This window comes from Macrobrachium rosenbergii, chromosome 51 (genome assembly GCF_040412425.1).
Source record: "Macrobrachium rosenbergii isolate ZJJX-2024 chromosome 51, ASM4041242v1, whole genome shotgun sequence".
Classification (NCBI taxonomy): Eukaryota; Metazoa; Arthropoda; class Malacostraca; order Decapoda; family Palaemonidae; genus Macrobrachium; species Macrobrachium rosenbergii.
The window spans coordinates 32,221,925-32,233,387 of NC_089791.1; the positions used below are offsets into that span (position 1 = coordinate 32,221,925).

The 11,463-nt window shown below is 33.9% G+C and overlaps 1 long non-coding RNA gene across 1 annotated transcript in view; it reads right to left on the reverse strand.

Annotated features, from left to right (window-relative positions):
* Nucleotides 1–4,521: 4,521 nt before the first annotated feature.
* The window catches only part of LOC136833292 (uncharacterized), an 11,941-nt gene continuing 4,999 nt past the window's right edge, over nucleotides 4,522–11,463 (reverse strand). Inside the window, exons 2-4 of the long non-coding RNA XR_010851408.1 lie at nucleotides 9,536–9,689; nucleotides 8,191–8,325; nucleotides 4,522–6,344 (exon numbers count right to left, since the gene is read on the reverse strand). This is a non-coding gene — a long non-coding RNA (uncharacterized lncRNA). The remainder of the gene's footprint in view (nucleotides 6,345–8,190; nucleotides 8,326–9,535; nucleotides 9,690–11,463) is intronic.

Here is an 11,463-nt window from a genome sequence, read left to right on the forward strand (position 1 = left end):
TGTGGCCTATATAATGATATAAAAGTTTACATATAAAATTTCACATGTAAGGTATACGTTAGTGTGATAAGGTAGGTTTACATTATAGTGTGATAAGTAAGGTTTACATTATAGTGTGATAAGGTTTAAATTAAAGTGTGATAAACAATAATTAACAACTAAAGACTCAACGTGACTTCAGTAAATTACTAGATAAATTAGACTTACAACATGTAAAGAACTAAACACATCTTAAATATCACTGGAACATTTCGTTCTCTCAGCCATGGATACAAATTACTTCTGAAAAATCCAAAACACTATAAAACTCAAAGTGACAAAGCTACTGGGACCATATTTAAATTTGCACCAACAACACGGAGATGATTTAGTGTGACTTAAACATCTTAAGCATTTCATTCACAATGAGTTACGTTGCAGTTTCTCGTGAACTTTTGAACTGACAAATGGTGGTTACTTCGTCTTTCAGAAGCTATTATTAATAAAAGTATGCAGATAATGACATTACATTATTATTAATCTAACCAGATAACACAAAGCAAAATCACAGAAAAATCATGATTGATAAACTAAACCTTTCGACACAAACTCAATTTGTTGAAAAATTGTTCGCGTGCAAAACCTGACAAGATTTGAAAATACTGCAAAACCACAAAACTCAATTTGTAATTTGAAAAATCTGACAAGCTCTGAACTGAAGGAACTACCTAGGCTTATTTGCAAAACCTGACAAGATCTGAAGGAACTACCTAGGCTTATTTGCAAAACCTGACAAGATCTGAAGGAACTACCTAGGCTTAATTGCAAAACCTGACAAGATCTGAAGGAACTACCTAGGCTTAATTGCAAAACCTGACAAGATCTGAAGGAACTACCTAGGCTTAATTGCAAAACCTGACAAGATCTGAAGGAACTACCTAGGCTTATTTGCAAAACTTCCTAGGCTTATTTGCAAAATCTGACAAGATCTAAAGGAACTGCCTAGGCTTGACTTACAATTTTACAGTAACTTGGTTCGTTGTCATTTATAATTTCTATCCTTTGGATTTTGTCATTGAATTTTGTATCCATACTGAGAATAAGAATTATAAGTAGTCTGAACTTTGTATGGGACTTTCTTGGCTCTAAATGCCCAAATGTGTCTGTGGTAAAGTCCAGTGGTGCAGACCACTGTAAATCTTTCGTCTTAGAATGACCAATTAGGAACCACGGACATTTCTATCAAATCGCCATACATCATAGTCTCAGAATGATCAGAGAATAACAACAAAAGGTTTACGAACCATTCTGTACCAGGCAGCAGCTGGTTTTAAGAATTATGGATCTGCCTTAACATTTCATATCAGATACAACCTTGAACTAATTGAAGGAGCAGTTTTCGAACTGTTTTACGATTTAATGGTGTCTAGACATTATCCCTGATCTTGTGAGTAATAATTATGGTCAAGGATTTTTGAAAGTGCATGAACTTTAAATTAAAAACTGTCGGTTTACTTAAGCTTCTAAATAAACTTCAGCAAACAGAACTTATTTCAGTCGACTCGAAATTCTACATATAAAATCCAGCATACTGAACGAGTTTCAGTTGATTTCCAAATCACAAACTTTGCAAAATTTATGTCTAGTCGACTTCAAATTCTGAATGCCTGCTAAAACAACGGTAAGTGGTTGAGTTATTACACTACAAACTTCCGCAAAGTCGACTGGATTTGGTCGATTTAAAAGGACTAAAAATTTCTGCAAAAAACCAATGAAGTTTGGTTAAAATGAAATTCTATGTAAACTTCAAACAAAATGGTCGTTTGGTTACCTTCAAAGACTATAAGCTCCTAAAAAGCAAAGGAGTTTCGATGACTTGCAAAAAAGACTATTTCTGGCAAAAGAAATTAGTTTGGTTGGAAAATACTACAAAATTCTACAAAACAAAGGCTTTGGTTGACTTAAAAATTGAATAAACTTCAGCAAAATTCAAGTCTAATTGTCATCCAACTAAGTGAAAAATCTGGAGTAATATTTCAAGTATATGAACTCCAGTGTTCAAAATACTCCTTGCAGATTTATTGAAAAACTCTCAACAGATATTTTGATATTGAAACCTAAAATAATATCCATGGTCTGAAACATAACCAAACAATATCGTCAAAATTAATCCTATATCATTTATAGATTAAACCAGTATTGGGCGTGCACGGGCTCTTGTTCATAAAACTTCCCGTGTTACTCTTTCAGTAATAGGATCCAAAACTCTTAAAACCAGCATTTAAAAAAAATAATTTTGTTCATGAGACATTCATTCCCTGGTCATTCCAAGATTATAATCACAAATGTAATATACAGTAAATCAAATTATAAAGTAGACTAGAATTACCTTAAACAAGACTTTGACAAAATAATTCCGATTATTTTGCTCCACGTGAGACTGCATGAGTTATCAACAAAAGCTTGAACAGAAAAATGTCTGATTTCAAAGTTTATGAGAGAATGGAAAAAAAAAAATCAGTTCTTGAAGATATAAAAATAGAAAACTAAATACAGTGGACTATTGGCGAGTTTCAGGGTTAGTCAATATGTTTTGAGAGAGAGAGAGAGAGAGAGAGAGAGAGAGAGAGAGAGAGAGAGAGAGAGAGAGAGAGAGAAACCACTAACCACTTTAAAACACAAGAACTTGGGAGGAGGATGTTAATTTAATGTAAATTATATGAAGCCAAGGTAAGCCAAAACGTATGTTAATTTATTTAATGTAAATTATATCAAGTCAAGATAAGCCAAAACTTATGTTAATTTAAATTATATGAAGTCAAGGTAAGCCAAAACGTATGTTAATTTATTTAATGTGAATTATATCAAGTCAAGATAAGGCAATACGGCTGTAGGTCCACATTCCTACATCATATAATCACAAGTGCACAACTGACTACAATTTGTACATCATCTTTCTTCAGAGTTCATTTGTAAATAACTTTAGAATTTCAGTATTTTAATAACAGAAATGATCAATTACTAACATCTTTAATCAAAATATTCAACGAAGCAAAAATAAAACTTGCAATATTAATTTGCAGCAGTAATTTAACAGTAACTGATCGTTGATATCAACCACCTTTACCTTCATAAAAAAGGTTAGCTGTTAAATAAAGGCACGACTCAAAACGTATATTAAACTTTCAAGTTGCTTTGCATTCGAAAATGAACCCACCCTAAGCGATATAGAAAACCTTTAACTTGCTAAAAAAAAAAAAAAATTGTTTAATGTAAGCATCTCCCTAAACAGTACAGAAATCCTCAAAGCTGCTAGAAATTTATAGCTGGGGGCAGGACTAAAACCCTTAAAATATGCTAAACAGTTGCAATGATGGGACCCCAAACGGTGTAGAAAGTTTATAAAGTATGACCCATAGTCAATTTTCAATGAAGGCTCCACCCTAAACATTACTAAACTTTCATTAGGTACAGGATGGCACTACTCTAAATCACTACAGAAAAGTTTCAAGTTGCTAGACAACTGCAAAAGGAGGCACCCTAAACAGTGTAGAGAACTTCTAAACAATTCGTCAATTTTGCATGAAGGCACGACTCTAAACATTACCAAGTATTAATTTGTACAGTAAATGGCTCCACTCTAATCACTACAGAAAAGTTTCAAGTTGCTAAGCAGTTGTAAATGAAGGCACCTAAACAGTGTAGAAAACTTCTAACAATTTGTCATCTGTAACTGAAGGCACTCTAAACAGTCTAGAAAACTTCTAAACAAATTGTCATCTGTAAATAAAGGCACTCTAAACAGTGTAGAAAACTTCTAAACTATTCGTCAATTGTAAATGAAGGCACGACCCTAAACATTACTAAGCATTAATTTGTACAGGAAAGCACCACTCTAATTGCCACAGGAAAGTTTCAAGTTGCTGGACAGTTGCAGATGGAGGCACCTGAACAGTGTAGAGAACTTCAAATGCATCAGTCAACTCCATTTGTAAGTTAATTAACTTTTAATATTCCTTGATTAAATGAAGACTCCAACATAAAGTTCAAGTTCAAGCGAAGATGCAATGCATTACTACCCTAATATGTACTATTCTTCCTGTATTTTTATATATCTTTATCTATTAATTTATTAATTTATCTTTTATTTTTTAATAAGTGAGATCTCTTCTCTCTCTATTTTCCGTTACCTCCTCTTTTTCTTCCTAATGAACACCATATTCTTTGGAAGCTTAATTTCAAGTCAGTGGCCCCTGTGGTGGGCTTGTTCCATATGAATAGGGTTCATATTCTGAATAATAATAATAATAATAATAATAATAATAATAATAATAATAATAATAATAATAATAATAATAATAATAATAATAATAAGGGGACTCGAACGTTTCTCGAAAGCTTTCTGTACAGATTTATCTTCAAATCTATGTACTGTACATATACACAACTGGATTAATTTCTCCAGTAATAATAATAATAATAATAATAATAATAATAATAATAATAATAATAATAATAATAATAATAATAATAATAATAATAATAAGAAGAAGAAGAAGAAGCTGTACAGGCAACTTTCATATGTAAATGATGGTACTAACCTAGCCATAAAAAGATATCTTCAAAACACAGAAAACTTCAAAAAGTTGCAAGTCAGTTGTAAATAAAAGCACCATCTCAAAGTACAAAAGAAACTTAAGTTACCAAGGCACCACCCTAAACAGTACAGAAACTGCGTTGCTGGTCAGCTGTAAGTGACAAAAGGATTCATAATAAAGCACAAAACCTGAGTGTCCTGAAAATACTGCCAAAGAAATTAAAGGCAACAGCATGACAAGGAAATATGTGGAGTCAGTGACCAAAATGCCCTTGAACAAAATCCAGTGCCTACAAACACAGAGCAAAAAGTCTCCTAAAACGTGGGAGATATTATAGTTAAGATGAGATGCTTTTAAAACCCCTACACCAAATATAGTGTTGCAAAGTATAGCACGGGAAAAGTTATAGGAATCTACAGGTAGTTTAGATCAACTGACTGAAATTGATAGTATGGGATTACTGACGTTATTGCTAGCTACAGTTTCACCGTTGAAAGAAAACAGCGAAGTTTGAAGGGAACAGCCAATAGGCGGCTGCAGAAATACATGAAAAAAATTGTGAAAATTGGTTAATAAATTTGACAATGACACTTGAATAACAATTTAGGCTTTTGACAGTAACCGTCACATGCAGGAGCAACAGATTGTAAGTTATGTCAACTCTTGTTTAAAGTGTCATCATAATTTAACACACACTATTTAGAAGTGTGGCAAGACAAGAAAAAAAATATTCGGTTAAAATTTTGCAAGCAATTTTATCACTTTAGTCTCTATACAATACGAAGACTTGAACATGAGAGGTCTTTGCACTAATCCTAATTATCTGCAACCTTTAAGTTTTATTACAAATGACTAAATGTTAAGACTTAAGTTTCCTTATTTTGCAAAGAAAGACAAACAAATGTAGTGTATTTCAGTCTCTGCTTTTAAACGAATGATATAATGAATAATACTGAACTACTGAATGACATAACTTCCAAATAGTTTACAGTAACTCATTTTAGTCCTTTGATTCCCTCCTGAGTAAAACAAACGAAATTGGCACAAATATGTACCTTAAATGACACTGGAAAGACGACTAAGCAGATTGTCAGATGGGCTGGAGTGGCTAAATATACCTATAATTTTCAAAATTGTAATGTGATTAATCTTCAATTTCAAAACTTCTTAAAATTCGTATCAACAAATCAAGCTATGGATTATTTCAAAATTTTAAGTGAGAAATACGATTACTCAAGTCGATGTGCTAGCGTTCTTTACCAACACTAGTGTTACATAAGCTAGCCATGATATAGAGGCTGACAAGAGGCTTTGAATATTTCAGAAACTAAGTTAATAAATGTAGAAATTATCATCAAACAGTAATGTGTGAAAAGGGGGAGGGCTAACACTACTTGATACCAGTGTCAGAATGTAGTCTGGTTCTTCTTCTCGGATAGTGAACCAATATTACCACCAAAGTAGTTCAACACCAAAAGTTCTCGAATCCCTGTCTCTTAGTAGACCTTTTGTCTCTACAGTGGGTCTTCTTGGTGGATGTCAATTTGGGCCAAAGAAGAGTGAATTCAGTTTTGACGTGGATCCATCTTGATGGGAATATTCGACGAGTTCAAGGAATATCTGCCTGTTCATAGTAATTCTTGCAATTCTAGACAAACATTAGGACCTTGTAGATGAACGATTGCGTTCGTAGGAATTGGTGTTGGCAAAAGTAGAGTCTTTCTGACTTGTTTCGGGTTCCTGCTGTTATACGTTTTCATCTTAAACCTGCAAGAGGAAATCGTTGTTATCTTCAAAGACACTGAGTTCTTTGACACACTGCTACATAAGTACACATAAAATGATAAAATGCTTATTGTCAATATAATTCATCACGAACTAAAATTCACATGGAACAAGACTGAAAGACCACTGACTTACAAAGCGAGCTCTGTACAACAGAAGGTCCACATACTTTGAAATTAAAGGAATATTAAAGATAAATGAACTCATCATGAAATACATGAACTGAACCACAAGACAAGGAAATTAGAGAAATTGCGCGTGTGAATGACACTTTTTAGCACCATTACAGCCTCTTTTAAACTTGAGACCATCATTGATGATACTTCTAAGACCATTCCACAATCTGACAGTGAAAGGAGCAAAGGCTTCTGGTATCGAGCAACGGAACACTGAGGGTTCCTGACAAACTGTGGATTGAGATTCCATATAAAACAAGCAATGCTCAAGAACTCTTAGAGGCAGTGACAGATGATGATCCCAGTTTAAATAAAAGCTTATGGAAAATATAGAAAATTGTCAAATTGACTTGTCCTTTGCCCCATTCCACAGAGAACAGCAGAAGATAGGGTCAGCTTGGTTCCCATGGGCCCTACAAGAGTTGGAAGGCCCAGACCTACTTGAATAGAACAGAATATACAATTTGGGCTGAAGGCCAAGCTCTGGGACCTATGAGGTCATTTAGCACTGAAAGGAAAATTGAAAGATCTAACAGGAGGAAAACCTCCCAGCTGCACCATGAAACATTTGTTAGAAAAGGGTAGGAAGTAAGATGGGAGGAGGAGTATGAATGGAGGCACAGTAAGAGGAATGAAAGGGGTTGCAGCTAGGGGCGTATGGTAGGGACGCTGCAGAGAACCTTAAGTATCGCCTGCAGTGCACCGCACGTGAGGTGCACCGACGACACTACCCACCTACGGGAACTTGCTTGGATGAACACTGAGACTGGGGTCTGGCGACGAGTTAAGATTGTGGAGATGTGAGTACTGTATAGGATAGACACGTATCGTGCAGCTTTGGGGTTGCTGATATCTTTCAGTAGTAGTCTAAACCCTAATTACAATGGTTGGGAAGAACAAAACACCACCATACATTGCTAAAAAAAATAAAAACGGTGCTGGGAGGTTCTGGACATAAGAAATTATTACCATGGTAAAGCAAAGATCTGAATTACCTGGCCAAATGAGTCAAAGCATGCCGATGGTATGAAATCAGCCATTCAACAAGTCTCGGTCTGGGTGGAATCCAGACTTGTTCCATGTGAATACATGCAAATTTTGAATAAAAAAATACTACTTTTGATTACTTATTGCACACAGAGTTAATATGTAAGAATAGCAGAGTCCCCAGCTGCTAAACTAACCTAGTATTTATCTGTCCTTAAAGCACACGGATCAAAACCACTACCAAGAAATTTAACGTTGTCATTCTTAACAATCCCAAAGCAGTACTACATTCTTTTTAGATATGTATTAATGTCCCTGTGTGTTGTAACTTGCTTGTCTTTTTAGCATAATTCTTAATAGTTTTACCAATGATCACTGGTTCCATGTTCTAAATTTTAAGCTAGAATTTCTGCCAACACTTGTCCCAGTTCCGTTTTCAAACCTGGAGTAATATAAGGACTGATTTCATTCTCACTACTTTTGGAGCATACTCGGTTTATCAGATGATCAGTCACTAAATAATTTTGCTTCTCAAGAGTTTCAATTACTGTACTTTAATGTAGCACCAAGTAAGGAATGAAAATACCAATGCACTCTTCTGATCAAAGCAGAAATTGCGCCTACAACTCGAGTCTCCCTACAGAAGGGTTGTCCTTTTAATTTACCTTGGTAGGCTCCGGTCATTTGTCATCTTGTTTTAGTTTCAGGAGTCTTTCTGCTTCCCTCCAGCGAACGAGACCGACACCCATTTGAAGGAGAAATCCTAATCCTCTTGGGCTGCTAGGAGTCGATGCCCCAACCTGAAGAGGAAAGCCTAAACTTTAGACAAAATAAACTTCCAAAAATCACACCTGGTTTTCAACAAAATCATGGTCTGATATTTACTCGTGTAGGTCTGACATTTAAGCTGACCAATTTGCACTCCTGTGTGCATTAGTAGCAAATCCCTTTCACTGATGACTTTAAGAGCCAAATTGTCGTCATGTATTGAGACCCTTAGCTGGACCACAGATTCCCATTTGGAAGATAATATAAGCATCTAACTTACAGATCAATCAATGAGATATGCGAGATGCAGCTAACTCTAAACTAGATTTCTATTGAACTCGCGCAAAAATTTCGAATATCAGACCCCTTAACTTGATACCGGGTTCCTAAATGGCCTAAATGGAGATTATTGTTAACTGTTTGGCTTGTAATTTCTCAACGAGAAAGGAGTTACAAATGTCACCTAGGTTCTATCTACGCTTTAAGTTGAATACACGATCTCATGATCTCAGGGGTGGAAAAGTGTTAAGATTTGGTATTATGGTAATCGTGAAATCGAGCCTCGAGGTACAGTAGTATTATTAGTGCGATCACAGTCAAATATTGCTACCATGCTTCAGACGAGAGAACTATATTGTTGAATACACTAGGTTTTCAAACCACAACAGCAGTTCATACCAGTTTCCAGTCTACCTTCAGTCTGATGTAATATAAAGTTTGACTGTTTTCAGGTGAATTTAAACAAAAATGGTTGATCAATAAATAAAAAATTATTTTGCTGCTAAAGTTTGACTGTTTTCACGTGAAGTTAAACAGGAATGGTTGATCAATGACTAAATCATTGTCTTGCTGCTAAAGTTTTACCGTTTTCACGTGAATTTAAAAATGGTTGATCAATGATTAAATAAATTACTTTGCTACCAAAGTTTGACTGTTTTCACGTGAATTTAAAACAAAAATGGTTGATCTGTGACTAAATGTAAATTATTTTACTACTAAAGTTTTTCACGTGAATTTAAAACAACAACGGTTGATCAATGACTAAATAAAAATTATTTTGATGCTAAAGTTGTTCAAGTGAATTTAAGCGATAATGGTTGATCAATGATTAATCTCAAATTACTTTGCTGCTAAAGCTTTAATTACTATAATGCTGATCGATCATCAATTTGAGATAAAAACTACCAACGTACTTCTGATAATAGGACGCCAAACCTAACAATAGGATTCTCCTCAATTTACCTGATTATGTTCCAGCCATTTCCGATCCTGTTAGCACCACGAGTCCCTTAGCCTCCCTCCAGCGTGTGATTCCAGCATCCTTGCTCTTATCAGGAACCAGCTTCCGGTAGAAGGCAATCCTCATCCTACTAGTGATACAAGTTGAAGCTCCAACCTAAAAAAAAAAAAAAAATATTAACAATATTAAAAATGTCTTTCAAATATTAACTGAAAATTACTGTGGTAGACCACAGTTTAGCTTTTGGATTTAAAGGTTATATACCGTTAGTTTATTTAAATAAATGTGAAAAAGCCACATGACGTTAATTTAAATTTATTCAAAAGGTGCCATGACGTTAAAATATTTAAATAAATTTATTCAAAAGGTTGCATGACAATCTTTTTAAATAAATTTATTCCAAAGGTTGCATAACATATTTTAAATAAATTTGTTCAAAAGATTACATAACGTTAATTTACTTAAATAAATTTATTCAAAAGGTACATAACGTTAATATATTTAAATAAATTTATTCAAAAGTTACATAACGTTAATTTAAATGAATTCATTCAAAAGGTTACATAACGTTAATCTATTTAAATAAATTTGTTCAAAAGGTTACATAACGTTAGTATATTTAAAAAAATTTATTCAAAAGCTGCATAACGTTAATTTAAATAAATTTACTCAAAACTTTACATAACGTCAATTTATTTAAATAAATTTATCTAAAATTTAATGTTTAAAATTTAGATTTATTTAAACAAGCTCGAAAGGACTTGATATTTGAGGTGACCAAATCGCTTTCCTTTTCGCCTCTGGTCCCATAAAGTTGACACCCTGCCCACCCCCACCCCAACACAGCTCAAGTGTTCAGGGCACCACTTCATGGCTAACTGCCTTTTATGTTCCGTTAAATACTGATATGAATTGCTTGCTTGCTTGCTTCCTGCAAGAACCAAATATATAAGTTTCACCAAAGCAAGGACTTTTAGCAAAGATACAAACGATATTCAATTCCGGTATCAGGTTGAACATTATTATTATTATTATTATTATTATTATTATTATTATTATTATTATTATTATTATTATTTCCTTACCCAGACTATGAACATCGGCCAGTTATTAGCAAATATCAGCCCTGATGAGAAGAAAATAATAATTGAAAAGACTGTATATAAAATCAATTCCACTGATGCTGTCATTCTCTTTAACAAGACTATTATTATTATTATTATTATTATTATTATTATTATTATTATTATTATTATTATTATTATTATTATTATTGCGAAGGAAGAAGACCCTCTTTGAGGCAAGTTTTGTTGAATAAAATGGCTGCATTTTGCGAATTCATTTTATACTGAGTTTTCTCAATTCATCTAATAATTCGCTTTTCCTGCACATCAATATTAGTCCATAATTGTCCAATGTTCATATTTTGATGGATGAAGCAGGGGATTTCTTACAGAAAAAATGCTTTATTTTAAAGTATTACAGCAGGTTGCTGAAACCTGGTATGTAAATCCGTAGATTTTCCCAGTGGCATTTTCGATGGTATTTCTTTTTTCTTTTTCTGACGTCTGGTATTGTCAGTACTTTTTCTGTCGAAAATTATTATTATTATTATTATTATTATTATTATTATTATTATTATTATTATTATTATTATTCAAATTTAGCTACTCGCGCCACCCACCCTAGGCAGCAATTCCCCAAGGGGTTAGATTAGGGGGTAGTGCTGTCAGTGTTCCTCAAGCTCACATTCTTTCTCCCACCTGACTTTCCACCCTCCCCAACAATTGTTTCCTCGTGCAAATGCAACTTTTTTTCTGTTAAAGCTTTCAAATCTTCTCACTGTCAATTTCCCTTTCACAGCGTTGAATGACCTAATAGGTCACAGTGCTTGGCCTCTGGCCTAAATTCTACATTCTATTCTATTCTA